The following is a 15,021-nucleotide window of genomic DNA, read 5'->3' as shown; positions in this document are numbered from 1 at the left end:
AGTTAAAATGGGCTTGCTCTTTAACACCTGTATTCCCACTGACCTTGGCAAACCCCAGGCACGTGCTAGGCATGGCTAATTAATTGCATGCAACACAGTTGACTCAAGTTCCTCCATTTTTTGCAAATGACTATTCCTGTATGTTTCTACATAAGTCACACCAAGCAAACTATTTGCTACTTGAAAGTCATGGTCTGTTTTGTCCTCAAAGCCTCACCCTGACTGCTAGCCTCAAAAGTTACTTTTTACTTCATTCTTACTCCTTTCCCAGCCAGGTGTAAATTGGTCATTTGGCTTCTCCGTGGAAAGTTTTTGCTAAAATTTTGCCCAGTAGGTCTCCGACCAGCGAAACGTGTTTCTCGGGGTCCACGCAGACGGCACCAAAGCCCAGCGCTCCCGCAGCGCAGCAGCTGGGCGCCTACGCAGCTGGCGAACCCAGCTGAAAGGCAGCGCACTCGGGACCGGGGATTTCAGCGTGGCACAAAGCCGGGAAGCAGCTTCCTTTCCTCAGCTGGCAAGTCCTGTACCAAACACTTTGCAACCCGCCGGTGGAAGTTAGGGCTTGGGGACATGCCCTGGCTCTGCCCAGCTCTCAGTTTCTGCCTCAGCTACAGGTAGCTGTTACAAACCCATAGCCCTTCCCAATAACACAAGACGCGTAAATCTTCCAAGGCTTCACAGGTTTATCTTCAGAAACCCCTCCGAGACTAGGCAGCATTACCCCCGCTGCTGAAATCAGAAACAGGTATTTTAGATGATTTCTGCAGTCACAAGTCCACCAGAAAAGGCAGCAGCTGAATCCAGTTCATTGCCACAGCCATGTGCCCACCCTCTTTTCTCTTGCCAGGGTCTGCATTTGGCTTTTCAGACCTCTGGTACAGTTTTACTCTGTGGTTTTACCCCAAAGCAACTGCATTCTTGCACCAGCTGCATAAGGTCTGTACTGACTGCCTGGTGAAAAATTCGCAAGGGAGTTAATGAGAGTGAGGGGAGAGGGGAAACAGCCTCGCCCAAAGGTTGCCCTCCATGTATCATAACCGGCCTTTGCAAACCCTGTAACCCGTTCCAAATTTCTGTCTTTGCTACAAACTTACTATAAAAAGCAAGTTTATTTCTCCCATACCCTGTGGGACTGATCTACAAGCCCCCCCCCGCCCCGCTACCCCCAGCCACGAATTTCAGCAGCAGCACCAGCAGGTAGGTGCGTTCACGAAAACTTGGGCTGCAGAAGGTTTGTGTAATTGTAGGTACCCCCAGACCCTCGCACACGCTCCGAGCAAGTCTTGTACGCCCTGACCCACGACTGGCCCGGTTCACTGCTTTTTTTGTTAGGCCTTCTTTTGTTTACTGAACCTTTTCAATGACGAACCAAAATAATATTGAAAACTTTTGTGAGTTGTGAATAACGGTATTTAACTCAGTCTGGGGAGAAAAAAAAATAATAGATCTTCAATTTGCATACTTTAATTAAGGAATAACAGTAATTACTTGTTAGTTCAGCACTGAAAGAAGGATAATTACTACTTGTCCCTACTCACAAGGAAACACGCTCCCCAAACAAGGTCATTTCTTGTTTGTGCCTTTGCATGAATTCAGTTAGCCTCTCCCCGTCCCAGCCCCTGCAAACCTCCCTCCTGCTCCCCCTCCCTCCCCGCATGGCAGAGCTCCAGAGCGCTCCCCAGCAAGAACGTGTCCCTACTCCACAGCACTGCAAGGGCAAGAAAAACCCGCATTTCACCCCAACAGGCAACCGTAAGATTAGTTACAAGACTGAAGGCACATGCAAAGCAACTATCCTGGCGTATCTCGTGTTTTCAGCATGCGGTCGTAAACAAGTTCTCACCAAAAATGCGTACACTTCTTCATCACTTTTCTTTAACAAATACCTCCTTCCTGTAACTATATTCATGGTAACGATAAGTGGTTTTCCATTATCTCTGCAACTTTGGCTACCCTAGAACATTAGCGTACAATGAGAGATAAGGTGCTTTAAGTCAATTTTATATCTAAATACAAAGATCCCCAAGCCCCGTCTAAATATAGGTGTTTATTCCTCCAAGTTGTTCACTGCACATGACATTTTGAGACATACTGCATGACTAAAAACTCGTAATTCAATTTATATTCATAATTAGTATTGTTGTTGCCTTTCTCCTGGCATGAAAAAGAGCACCTCAGATGTTATCTACAAAGTCAACATTACCAGAAATTACAGGCTTCACATCCTCTGGAAGTTTAGCTACATAAAAGTGATGAGACTACAAGAAATCTTTCCTGTATTTTCCTTGAGATATTTTCGTATTTCAAATAAAGCATTCATACTGTGGATACAATTAAGCAAGACTGTTTAGAACAATTTCTACATTCAGTATCAAATTCAAATGCGGCACTAGAATTGAGGAACATAAATGTTACACAGCTGCCTGACCAAGAAAGACTAAAATACATCCACTGCAAGAATCCCAACATGATCTTAAATATACTCCCCCTATCCTCTGCTCTGAATAGTGTCCAACTGAAGGTCAGCAGATTTTTAATTATTAGATTTTGCATATGAACACATATAATTTCTAAAGCTAACACCCTCTGTGAACAAAATCGCATTAGAGAGCTACTATATTTGCAGGATTAGATCTCTAGTCTGAACTGTCACAAACGATATGCTGCCAAGTACTTTAACTGAACTTTGAGCAACAGAAATGCCATTTATGAGAAATCTTACAACGGCAAAAAGTCAACAACTAATGTGCCTCTGTCTGTCAAATTACTGCCTCCCCTCACCCCCCCAATATTTAAAGCAGAATAGCCTCTGTTACAACCAAGCACGCTAATGCCCAAGAACATTATTGCAAGGGAAAAATCCTCTGCGACAGTATCTCACCACTGAGGAATGTCTCTGGCTCCTCGCACCCAGGACGAACAAGTCCTCTCTATTTTTCCAATCCTCTCCGAAGAACCCACGACCTACCTGTGCGGCAGAGGAGAGGCACGGGCTCTGCCTTCAGCTGTTCCCGAATTACCTCATTGGGCACTCAGGTAAAATGAGAAGCTCTTACTAGTCTGTACAGCTCCTTCGCCAGAAATATTGCATGAGTCAGCTTTTATCTATCAAAACCCTAAACACAAAGGCTTTACAGAAACCTGATTCACAACTTTCTCACTGCCTTTTTCCCAGCACACCGACAGTCTTCGGCATCGCTAAGAGCCTTAAATGAAACATGACATCATGCAATTCAGGGACAGGACAATGGCCATCACTGTGGGTAACTTTAAAACGCACACTTCACTGAGCAACACCCACTAACTTCCATTTTTCCAGGCACAACGCTGTGAAAACATCAGATAGAGCCTCCAGTTCCAGAGGATTTATTATGCTTTGCTCCTTGATTTGCAGACAATATCAAAAAGCATTGTAAAGCAAATAAATTACCTGATAGTATTGTGAAATTTCTGTCTTTATGTTAGAAACTCCCATGAACCTGCGATGCAATAGGATGATTCTTGGCAATAGGATCATTCTGGATCCTATTCTGCCCTAACAGGAACAGGCTTTTGCAGGGTGCTTGCAAAGCTGCTGCTTTTTTTTTTTTTTTTTTTTTTACAGAGGGAGAGGAAAGACTCTCAGAAGAAAATGTGAAAACCAAACCATAAAGTACTCTGTGCTATATCAAAATGAAGCAAAGTAAAAGAAAATTTAAAAAAGAGAGAGAAAGTTTTGCAGGGAAGGGGGCAGTGAGGGAAGAAACAGGAGCAAAGATGAAGAAACAGAGAAAATGAGAAAAATTGATATAGACTGGTGCTAATCGGTGGGAAAGCTGATGGCTCTCTCAGCCTGCGGAGGGAGCGATGGCATCTCTGTCTTGGAGCTGGGAGGCAAAAGAAGTCAAGAGTTGCCAGCTGCTGGCACCACTTTCCAGGTGTGCTCTTACAGCTGCGTGCTCAAACCTAGCCAACAAAGAGATACTCTATCTTTAAAATCATACTTGAAATTCACTCCCTCTCTCCTTGTAGGTAACATGGCCTCAGCTTCATTCTGAGTTTTCCTAAAGAGCATAGTCCTTGAACAATGCCTTTCAGCAGGAAACTGGAGGTAGAAAAAGGAAGCGAAGACAGCCTTGAGACCATTTCCAAAGCTGCAGAACACTTTGATCTGAATGTCGGGGCTGTCGGGGTGAAAGTCTGTTTTACCCAGGCTAAAAGACCAGGTGTTTACAACCTGTTGCCATGCTGCCAAGTCCGAGATCATTGAGACATGCTCTCTCTCACATACGTTCTCCTGTAGATTTTGAGGGGTTTTTAAATACTTACATTAAAAGATACACATACACATGCACACTTTTTGCAAGATCTGTGCAATACTTCAGACAGAGCCACCCCGTATCTATAAGTCCTGGACACACTCACAGGCACAGGATGGCCAAGACTGGTCCCCACGTCCTCAGCCCACGCACAGTGCGGCACCCAGGTACTCGACCAAATAACCTGAATATGGCAAATTTACCATACATTTGCTATGCTCCACGTTCACACATTTCTGTCAGGAGCTAATGATTCATGCCTCTGGACCTCTGCTTCCTCACGCCTTGTGCCCACCTTGCCTATGGAGGTTTTAATCACCTCTGAAACAGGTTTTACCTAACTCCCCAGCAGACCTGTAGAGCATCAACCAGCCACAGGGCATTGCCTGGTCACTTCTGCGAAATCCTATGGCATACAAACAATACCAGCAGCTTCGTCGTTTAGCCATCACAAACCTGAACTCTGAAGGCTCAAATCAAGCCCAGTGACAGACTGACCCCGAGGCAGCCAGTGACCGAGAGCTTCCCACATCTGCTTCAGCAGACTGCAGCGATGCAGCATGAGCTCCAGCCACTGCTCTGAACTGGCACAGTGAGCTCTCATGAGCATTAGCGGGGTGTGGGGGTGGAGGGAAACAGAGCTCAGGTCCTTGCTCTGTTCTGCCTTACTCTTTCATCTCTGCACATTCACATTTGGCCTTAGCTCTCCCTTGCATCCCCAAGTACAAGTCAGCAGAAGTTTACCCTATACATGAGGATTTCCCCAAGAACAACCCCTTACCCCCATCACTTTAAATATGCATAGCACAGAGTTATTAGTGCAGGAGACTAGAAACGCAAAAGCCTTCTGTTTTACTATCTAATGTGCATCACCAATGAAACAGTACGCAGACATGCCAGAAAAATGTTTTTGCCCCACTTCTCCTCATTTTCTAGAATTTCATATCCCCCGAGTCTGGCTTTTGCTCATCTGCATTATCTTTTAAGAGCTGCATCCCTTTCTCTGCACCGTCTCCTCCTCCTTCCCGTTGTATGCACAGTGCCGTAAAACCACATTATTAATGTATCAGGATTAAGAGTTGAGAAAGGTGTTTTTGTTTTGGAACAAAGCCTTGATTTTTCTAAACTTGAACAATAATGGAGTTTATAAAGGTTAGGAATGATGTTATTCTATAATTCCCAAATGGCTAAGAATTTACTGAAGAAATAAGTGATCCTCAGCAAAATTTAAAAAAAACCCATAACTCAACCACAGGGTACATTCAGGCTTAAGGACACACTGACATCTTCACTGAAAGTGCAATGTAATGTATTAATAACTCTCTGCAATGCAGTAGCTATTTAATCTGTATACAGTACTGCAGAGACACCTAACAAAAGGAACAAGCCATCACATGCTGCTGATGTACTGCAACACAAACAGAGCATATGGATCCAATGCTCCATTTATAGGCCTTTTTAAAAGGATTATTTTCCACCTCCTTGTGAATTTTGAAGGCTTGCTTCTCTCCTCTTTTAAAAAAGATGGCCTGATTCTATTCTATTCTAAGTCAGAGCAAATTAAAATCCAGTAAACACATGTAGATATGAATGCATATGGAGGAATAATACCCTAGATGATAACGCAATCAAAGCTTTTACATCCTTTTCCTCTCTGCACATACCAGCATTTAGTGAGCAAGAGTAAACAGTAAGTGTTCAACATGATGCTGCTTGAATGTTTTAGTATTTTTACATTCAAACCTCAGTGCCGTGACCTGAATGCAAATCCACATGGACTCTTCTTCCCGCCCAGCACCATACAGGATCAGGCCTTGCTGCTGGCACATTACTAGTGTCTCTCCATCCTACACTACATCACTGTAGCAGTGCCTGGACATCAGGTCTGGTTTTTTCTTCTTCCTGGACTACTCTACTGCTACAAGCAAATGTCCTGTCCTGCCAACACAGTACAGCTAAGGCAAGTTTTCAACTTCATCTAACCCAGCTAAAGTGCTGCTGAAGTTCACAACCTTTCAAAGCTTACTACAGCACAAGCACACTGGATGTCTTGGCTAGGCATCCCCAACACAGCACAAGACGCTTGTTGTTTTATCAAGAACATTGGAATGTTTTTAAGATTAAAAAATGCTGTCTTGCAGCTAGCAATGTAAAGTAGGAAAAATAAACTTTAGAGACAGATGCACAGTTTCAGTAGAAGGAAACATAGCATCTAGGAATCATTCTTACGAGTTACAGTGAAAAATTTAATTGTGTGACCACAAAGAAGGCATCTTTGTACAACTCAACTCTTCCAATTTAACAAGAACTCATAAGTACAATATCTAACACAAACAGATCAGTTCTTTTAAGTTCATTTTAACAGTATGTCGTTCATTTCTGCCACGGAATTCTCTGTTGACTTCTAAACCTTTCCAGTGAAAGTCCTGCCTGAAAAAACCCACATTTCGCAAAAGCCAGTTCTCTGGAATAGCTGACTTTGTTAGATGCCAAATAGAAGTAAGTTTCAGAAACTTTAAACAGTTGATGCTTTTCTTTAAATTCAGCTAAATGATTTCTCCTGCTTGCTTTTGAATTGGGGACATTTACTAGAACCTCCTCTGCACCTCAGGAAGTACACCAATGAGAATTTTGAAACAGAACTGAAATAACACCACCACACTCACACTAACAGGTGTTCACATTTACAATAAAATAAAAACTTTCTTCTGGGTTTTCTCTCTTGAATAAAAATAAAAGCTGCGGAAAGCAGTGGAGAATAATCCTTAAATTCTACCCAGGTTGGAACTAAGACATACTGATGGTGTGGCTACACCACAGATTGGTTCTGGCATTTCAAGTCATCAGTCATTTTCTTATGCCCACCCTGCTAAAATGGAACAGTAGAACTTATTTTTAAGTTGGTATTATAACAGTAAGCTTAATAGCTCTCTCAAAACCACCGTTCAATAGAAACGTATTCGATGACAGTTAAAGGACTCAGGACTTAATAAATGACTGCGACAGATTTTTGCAGCATACAATCATCAGTATTTTGAAATCTCACAGCCCTTTAAATGAAAATACATGAAAATAAGCAGGTGTTCAAGTTCAAAGGAGTGTAACATACTGCAGCTCTTCTCACTATGTTGCTTCTATAGCTAAGTATGGTATTTTACATAAATAAGGTCAAGAAGACTAAGACTGCTAAATGGCAACAAAATAACTGGTCACAGCAGAAAATCAAGGTGTCTCATTGCTGCCACATACAAGAGATCTGTAAAAACACAGACATCCCAAATGTTCATTTTTTGTTTTCTGCTGATGAACCTGTCACATCCCGACAGCTGTTTACCTTGATTTGGCCCTTCCCTACCCCTCCCTTCCCTTCCTTGTCATTAAGCTTTAAGGTATCTCTGTGAAAGCCACTCCAATAGAACCATGGTTGTGACGAAGAAGTGGCTTGACAATGCTTTCAGAGTTGCTTTAAGGCCATTCTGCAGCATGTGCAATAGTTCCTACTACTTTTTAGCTGCTATTTCACGAAGAAAACCATTGAGAACAACAGAACTCCTGCCTCAAACAAGTAATGCTTTCCTTAGAGCTTTTGTTTGCAAGCAGCAAAGCAGGAATCGAGATGATTTGAGATCACCGCAGTGTCGGTGTACAGAGCAGTGTAGCCTCTGCATGTATGTACGGATGGTGTTAATGCCTGCAACACTTATCGACATATCAGCATTCAAGATTAACAGTGCCAAGAGCCACACTTCAGAAGCTACAGAGCAAGAAGCAAACAGATTAGAGGCTTGGACTTGCTTACAGTGAACATTTGGTGCATAATTCACAGCGACTGACTTACTGAGTCATAAGCCTTTCTCTGCACTTTCTTATTAGAACAACAACATGCTTAATTCGAACCAGAAAGACAGGCATTTTATTAAAGCTATGTATATTTCAGAGCCCCTATGTCTTCTTTACCAACAGCCACAGAAAAATAATCCTATGGGCTTAAAAGTATTAAAATTCTCTGATATTCCTATTCAGAGATATTTTAATTGAATTTTATACACACATAATACCCTAGAAAGAAAGTCAGTGAAAAGGGATCTTCAGATTTCTACTGACCATTGGATTTATTATGCAATTGTTTGTCAATCTGGAGGGAAAAAAACCTGACAAACACAAACAAGAGAGGGGCATGAAACCTCATTTATAAAAATGTACCACTATGTGTTTTACAATGAGGTAGGAGAAATTTAAAATGTTCATGAAAAGACATGTGATAACAACTGTCTGCTAGCATCCTTCTGCTTTCCTGACTTTTACAGTCAGTACCATATTACTTCTCTTTTGCAGCCTTCAAACACTTTTACACTGGCCAGTTTTCAGACTGCTTGTTAACTATAATAAACAACATCTAAAGCCGTCCATGTGGCCCAAACAACTGCCAGTATTCAGTAAACAAATCAGATGAGCTTTCTCAGTGTTTAGGTCAGAGACAGGAAAAACAGAAACTTAGACTCCCATTTAAATCCTCTCAGTGCAGCAAATGGAGTTATTTTTCTCAGATTTCTCCTTCACCCTGTACCTTTCTTCCAGATAGGGACATTCAATCCCACCATTTTTCTTGTTGTTTGGGTTTTCTACTTGCTTTTCTTTGAGAAAGGAATAGCAAATCCCTCCTTATTTAAATATTAGAACTGGGATCCAAATAAAAATCTCAAATCCAAAACACACAGCCTGGACTTGGAGAAATTTGGCCACAAAGGCAAATACTATGAGCTCAAATGAGTGAGGGTGGGGGGTGAGGAGGGAGGATGTTTTAGCTCTGCAGTGGAACTGCAGGGTTTTCCCAACAAGCTGTGCGAGAAAACAATTCCTTTTGTTGTTCCTGTTTTTACAGAGAACATCAAAGGTTTCTCAACTCCGTATATACATGGGAATTTACAAGGTAATTCAGTGCATGGTGTAGCATTTAAGAGCCATTCTCACAACTTACTACTCTGTTTATTTTTTTAAAACCTCACACAGTAAAACATTTATTTTTTTCCAAGACCTGTGATCAAATTAAGAACATCAAGCTGTAAATCCTCAGTGAACTACCTTCTGTTATGCCCATGCTTTTCCTTAAATTCAAACATCGCCTTCTAGCTCCCCCCAGGGAAAGCTGTCCCTTAACATTCAACCATGAAACTCATCAAAAAAATAAGAGATGAGGGGAAAAAAACCCTTCCCCTCTCTCTTGTCTTCTCCCATAGGTAGACCGCTGAGCTGTAAGATCCCTACAGGGGACTAACCGCATACAAGCATGAAGCTGGTATGGCAAAAGAGCAGGGAGGAATGGCTAACCACCCCCAGGCTTCTTCCAGCCCTGTTACAAGGAGTCTACAAGCTGAAAATCAGTTTCCCTCGGTCTGCCCCGACATCCCAAGAGCTCCGAGACTCTTCACAGCCAAACAATGCTGCGCATTCACTATTGAGCTCCAAGGCGCAGAGACACACTGAGAGGCCACTACATTGGTATTATTCCACTACGTTCAGCCTGTTACCACAGCTATTAGCTGGCGTGCTCACTTTTCAAATCCCCATCTCTTTGGAAACCCTGACTACCATTATTTTATTGCAAAGAGGCACAGGTTAAAAGAAATTTAGCTGAGCATTTTCCTACTCTCCCCCTTTGGCATTAGCTAGGATGTATTACTCATATAGGCAGAATTTCAGTAAGAAGCATCTCACTTTTACAGTTCTATAGAAACTCTGTTGCTACTGAAGTGCTTCATTAACAAAGATTTTGGCAAAAGGTTTGTGAAGTTTGTGTAATTTCAGTCAGTAACAGAATGCAAACAGATGATCAGCCATAACTATTTAGTGAAATACTTGAACTAAATCAGGGCTTGCAAATAATTTCATTAACTTTATTCAGCGAAACAGCAGGATGGTTGTTCTCCTCCATGTCATTTTTATTCTTTTGCATTAATTTCTATATACAGCCATGGATAAAATCAGTTATACTTATTTCTGCATCAAAAAGCATTTATCTCTCAATACAGCAAGCTGTAAGAATGCCTATATTCTTCCCCAGGACAAGTAGCATGAGAAGAGTAAAACAGGTCCCTTTTGCAACTGATCAGCATCACTTAATAGAGCACCAAAAGTTATTAAAATTTCCACTCCAATGATCTTTCAATGAATCCATGTTCTTCATAATCTAAAACTAAAGAACTTGAAACATTTTAAACCTTTAAACTATGCACAGACCCTGCCAATTATAAATTCATTGCAAAATATTTTGAAGGTTAGAAAAACAATCTGGGAGAAACATTCCCCTTCTGATGAAACTAGAGCAAAGTTCTTTGAAAACAATGACAAAGGCATCTGGCGCTGAAGGCCTGAACACTATATGGGAAGACAAGTCAAACTGACTGTGGTCATATTGCTGCCTTTTGCATGGCAATTGCTATAGCTGACCTCAACTCAGAAAAATGCAACATCAAAAAGTGAAAGAGCTCCATGGCTAAACCGTGACATTCACATGTGCATTGATCAGTGGAAGAAAAGCTTCCAATGGATCACCACAGGTAAGAGATCTTCAATGGCAAAATTACCAGAGACAGGGGAGTCACAGCTGTAACGATAAAAGCATCTCCCAACAGGCACAACACAGACCCACTGGAATTATCAGGAAGGGGCTTCAACATCAGTATTCCCCTTTGCCCTTTTTTGGTACAACAATATAAAGCCATTTTTAGGCCTTGATGAACAGCATTAACACAAACTGTTTCTAGAAGATGGACATCTAGCTTACCAGAAGATTGCACAAACTCTAATCCAGTTTAATCACTACATGTAATGTGTGTTGATTTTGTTATATATGTGTTTTATTTATAACTTATTCATGCCTAGGAGAAAAATGATTTCCTGTGTTAGAAGAATATTCAAGAGAAAGTCCTGATGCTGCAGATAATTTGTTGTTGTTAATACTTCTGTATCTGCCAATAGCTCTGTCTTGGGAGAATACTGCACAGGGAGGAATATGGGAGGATGAAAGCCTAAGAAAGTTAGAATGGAAGTCCTACCCCCTCAATACTCTTAACCAATCATCACTGCCAATTTATAGGATTTTGAGTTGTGGTCTTCCATTTTATCAATTTTCTTAGCAGTCACATACTAACATTGACATACAAGGATGGGAGCAAAACAAACATCAGGGGGATTTGCCAGATTTCTTACTGGAGGTACCATGGGCGTTTTTTGTTATCAGGTTCCATACACCCTGAAAAGGATAGTTCAAACTCCAAGTCCCACTATGTCAGCACTCTGTCTCTCGCGTCCAGAGGTGGCAAGAAGCATATTTAAGATAAAAGACCTGATAATCACCATTAGCAAACAGGAAAACAATTATGGAGTATGCACTGAGTATGTTACACTGGAGCCCACCATTTTCCCCCTGTATTGACATTCCTTTCTCTTATGTTTGCTTTTCGCTTTTCAAACTACCATAGTTGGTTTAGGAACGTATCGCTGATACTGGTGGTTCTGCTTTGAGCCTGTAATATTACTCTGCACATAGTGATGTAGCTAGGAATCCCTCCTTAGCACTCCCACTTACCGCCTCCATTTATCCCCTTTGTTACAGAGATGAATGGGCCTGGGAAGTGACAGATTATACTGTTAGTTTAAATAAAGGTAATTTACTAGGCAACTCCACATTCTCATGATTTTAAGGAAAAAAAAAAAAAATCTTCAGGCTTGCCAAAGCAGAACAGAAGGGATATGCATGCAGCACATCGGGGTTTTCAAGTTTCCAAAGTGCTTAGCCATGGACTTTTCCCATATGAGTTTTAATGAAACATTTACTGTATTTAAATCAGAAACTAGAATAGCCATCCTACTAATACTAAAAAAAAACCAACCAACCAAACAAAAACATACTCCTCATTATTAACTAGCCCAAGAGAATCATTTTTTACCACTTAGAAGACAAGCTGTTCTTTGTCACTGGGATGTACTGCATCAATCACACACTAGGCCACCTAAAAGTATCCATTGATATTGCATTGATATTTACATCTAAAGCTTTAAAATTAAATAAACAGTTTCTGAATAAGGAATTATCTTCTAACCTGCCATAAAAGTTAAATGGCTTTGGCAGACTTTCTCTATGCATGTAAGTCCTGAGCCCTTAATGTGAATGATTTATGCTTTCCCATCCTTGGAACAAGCGAGTTGATGCAAGAGGAATGTAAAGCCTTACACTTCAGCTGATACCCTGGGGTCCATCTTGCGAGTTTGGTTAGATGAAAAACAACCCACAGTGAAGGAAAAAAAAAAAAAATTATCTGTTTTGCTTTTCCGGATTATCTGATGCCACAACTTACATGTGCTCTTGACTGGAAAACTGATATCGATTGATGGCAGCTCATCAGAAATTCCCACTTGAAATGGAAAGCATTTAGTACAATTTTAGGAAATAGGAATAAAGCATCACAGTGAAGACAGAGATTATGCATAATGAAATTTTAGCACTGCAGTTAGTCTGGTAACTTTGACATTCCTCTCACATAGAGCTCTATGTCACAGCAAGGCAATTAGGCCCCGTTTTTCAGAACAGCCCTTTGCTGAGGGTCTCCAGATTTGATCTCCCTTGTCAGTGCTAAGCACTCGGGGCTTCAGGCAAGGGGAAGCTGAAGGAATACGGTAACTTTAGAAAACAGGCCCTGGAACTAGATACTTAGCTTGTGAAAACATCCATAACTCATTGACTTTAACAGCTGACAAAAAACTTTAAATGGCTGCTCAGTGCAGAGCGCCGGTTCCATCTGCCATAGGTCTTCATTTGCCGCATTGGGAACAACACTAGGCATAAGCCTTGCTAGGCAGAAGCCTGAAGAGGCCATAATCCACTTTGCTATCGCAAAAGAAAGCTCCACTATACAAGCTTAACTTCTTTCCTTATGCTCTTGGTACAAGTCTGTCTACTTCACGCATCAAATGCCTTTAGACAGACGGCCGTTCTCAACCTTCCGACTCAAGAGGTCACCCCATCACTGCGGCCCAGGGCTGACTGCAGCTGCTGCCGGCACTGCCGAGCTGGGGCACGACCATCTCTCCTCCAGCACAGCTGTCCCGTCCCGCTGGCAACAGAGGCCTCAGCTCGTGAGTCCGCAGGGGCAGGAACAGCATTATGCCCATGCGGATACTTTTGCTGCAGTAGATAGACCCTTATCTGTTCCTAAGTTTAGTGTAGAAGCCATCTCACACATGTTTGTATGACATGTTATCACTGTGGTGTCCTCTGGCACTGCAACACACTCAGACACTTTTTTTTTTTTTAATGAAATAAGGAGAGAAAAAAAAATCTTTCAACTTTATGCATATATGTATGCATTTTATATACATATATATATATAAAAAAATCATCTGTTGCCAGGCCATAGAACTTATTTTTGAGAGAGAAGGACAAAAACTTGACTTGTTGTCACACCACACTATTACAACCCTCCACTTTTACTGGGAAAATACAGAAAAGGTTTAGCAGTTTTGCTACAATGTTATGCTTTCCAAGTGTGATAAAAGTAGGATTGGTGTTAAGTTGCTGAAGCCTAAAGGTTTGATGGATATAATACCCCGAGTCAGAAGACAGATAAAACTACTCCTTTCTTCGGGACCTACATGCACCAGTGACTTGGGACACTCCTGAGCTTGGGGTCAGAGACAGCATGCCATCAGAAAACACTTAGCATGCAGATCCTGTAAACCGATTCCTCTCTGAACGCTTTAAACTCCTGCATTTCTGTGCTTATTACAATGGTAAGGGCATTTTAGGATCTTCACGCCGAGGTCGGTGGTCTTGACTTCTCAGACCTGCCTCACTTGCTGCCACGAAGAGAAGGAAAGGATAGTCTTGACTTTGTTGAGCCTGCTTTTGTAGTGAAGAATCAGTGGTTTCACTAATTGCAAGTCAATTTTACAGTCACGTGTCTAGGATATGCGAATAAAACTTTTAAAAATTCACCTTTTATTACAGCACATCAAAATTCAACAGGCAATCACACGGAGGAAGAGGAGGGTCTCTCTTTTGGGTTGTTTTATTTTTTTTCTGCTGTGTAAAAATCTTTTATGTAAGCATACTCCCCCCTCGTTGCCTTAGGCTCGGTTTACACTCTGATCATAACAAAAGATGTTTCCTTCTGTAGTTGTTACTCTATACTTCAATCCCCCATCAAAAACAGCCGGGCTTGTAAAAACAGACATGTCAAAAGGTTAAGAAATGAACAAATAGATTTTCTCCAGCTGTAGAAAAGTAGCTGACAAACTCAACCCTCCGGATCACAGGAGAGAGACATTACTAAACCAAATGTCTGGTATTGATTTAAAATGGAAATAAAGGCATGGATTAAATTAACCTAGCAAAAAAGTAAGCAACTACATGAAGGAGTACTTTCAATTTGAGAAAACTGGATGATCTCTCTCTAAGAAGGAAGAAAAGCATCTTAACAGATACATGATTCAGTATATACATTACAAATACCAAGCAAAATCCATTATAATAAATACCCAGTTTAAGCAAGCAGTACTGAAACAGTAAATATAGTATATTAGAAATAATCATGTACCAGAATAAAGGTTGCTCAGCAGGGACTACAGACATTTCATAAACCTGACATACTCATTTATTACAGAGGTTGTATCAAATTTGTAATGCTCCTAAATATTTGATACTTTGCTTTCAACTTTTGGCTTT

General features: G+C 41.2%; 1 protein-coding gene across 6 annotated transcripts in view; it reads right to left on the bottom strand.

The window, feature by feature from the left end:
• Positions 1-15,021, bottom strand: part of PLEKHG1 (pleckstrin homology and RhoGEF domain containing G1) — a 137,038-nt gene that overhangs the window by 53,171 nt on the left and 68,846 nt on the right. Inside the window, exon 2 of one of the 6 annotated variants that reach the window (XM_069787007.1) lies at positions 1,844-1,954. The exons of 4 other annotated variants lie outside the window; for them this stretch is intronic. The gene's annotated coding sequence lies outside the window, so the exon portion shown is untranslated. Of the gene's footprint in view, positions 1-1,843; positions 1,955-2,881; positions 2,995-15,021 lie in introns of those variants that run through there. One more of the 6 variants, XM_069787009.1, reaches the window with a different exon arrangement.

Source organism: Haliaeetus albicilla, chromosome 7 (assembly GCF_947461875.1).
Source record: "Haliaeetus albicilla chromosome 7, bHalAlb1.1, whole genome shotgun sequence".
Lineage (NCBI taxonomy): Eukaryota > Metazoa > Chordata > Aves > Accipitriformes > Accipitridae > Haliaeetus > Haliaeetus albicilla.
The sequence above is the reverse complement of the archived record's forward strand: the minus strand, read 5'-3'. Positions and strand labels throughout refer to the sequence as shown.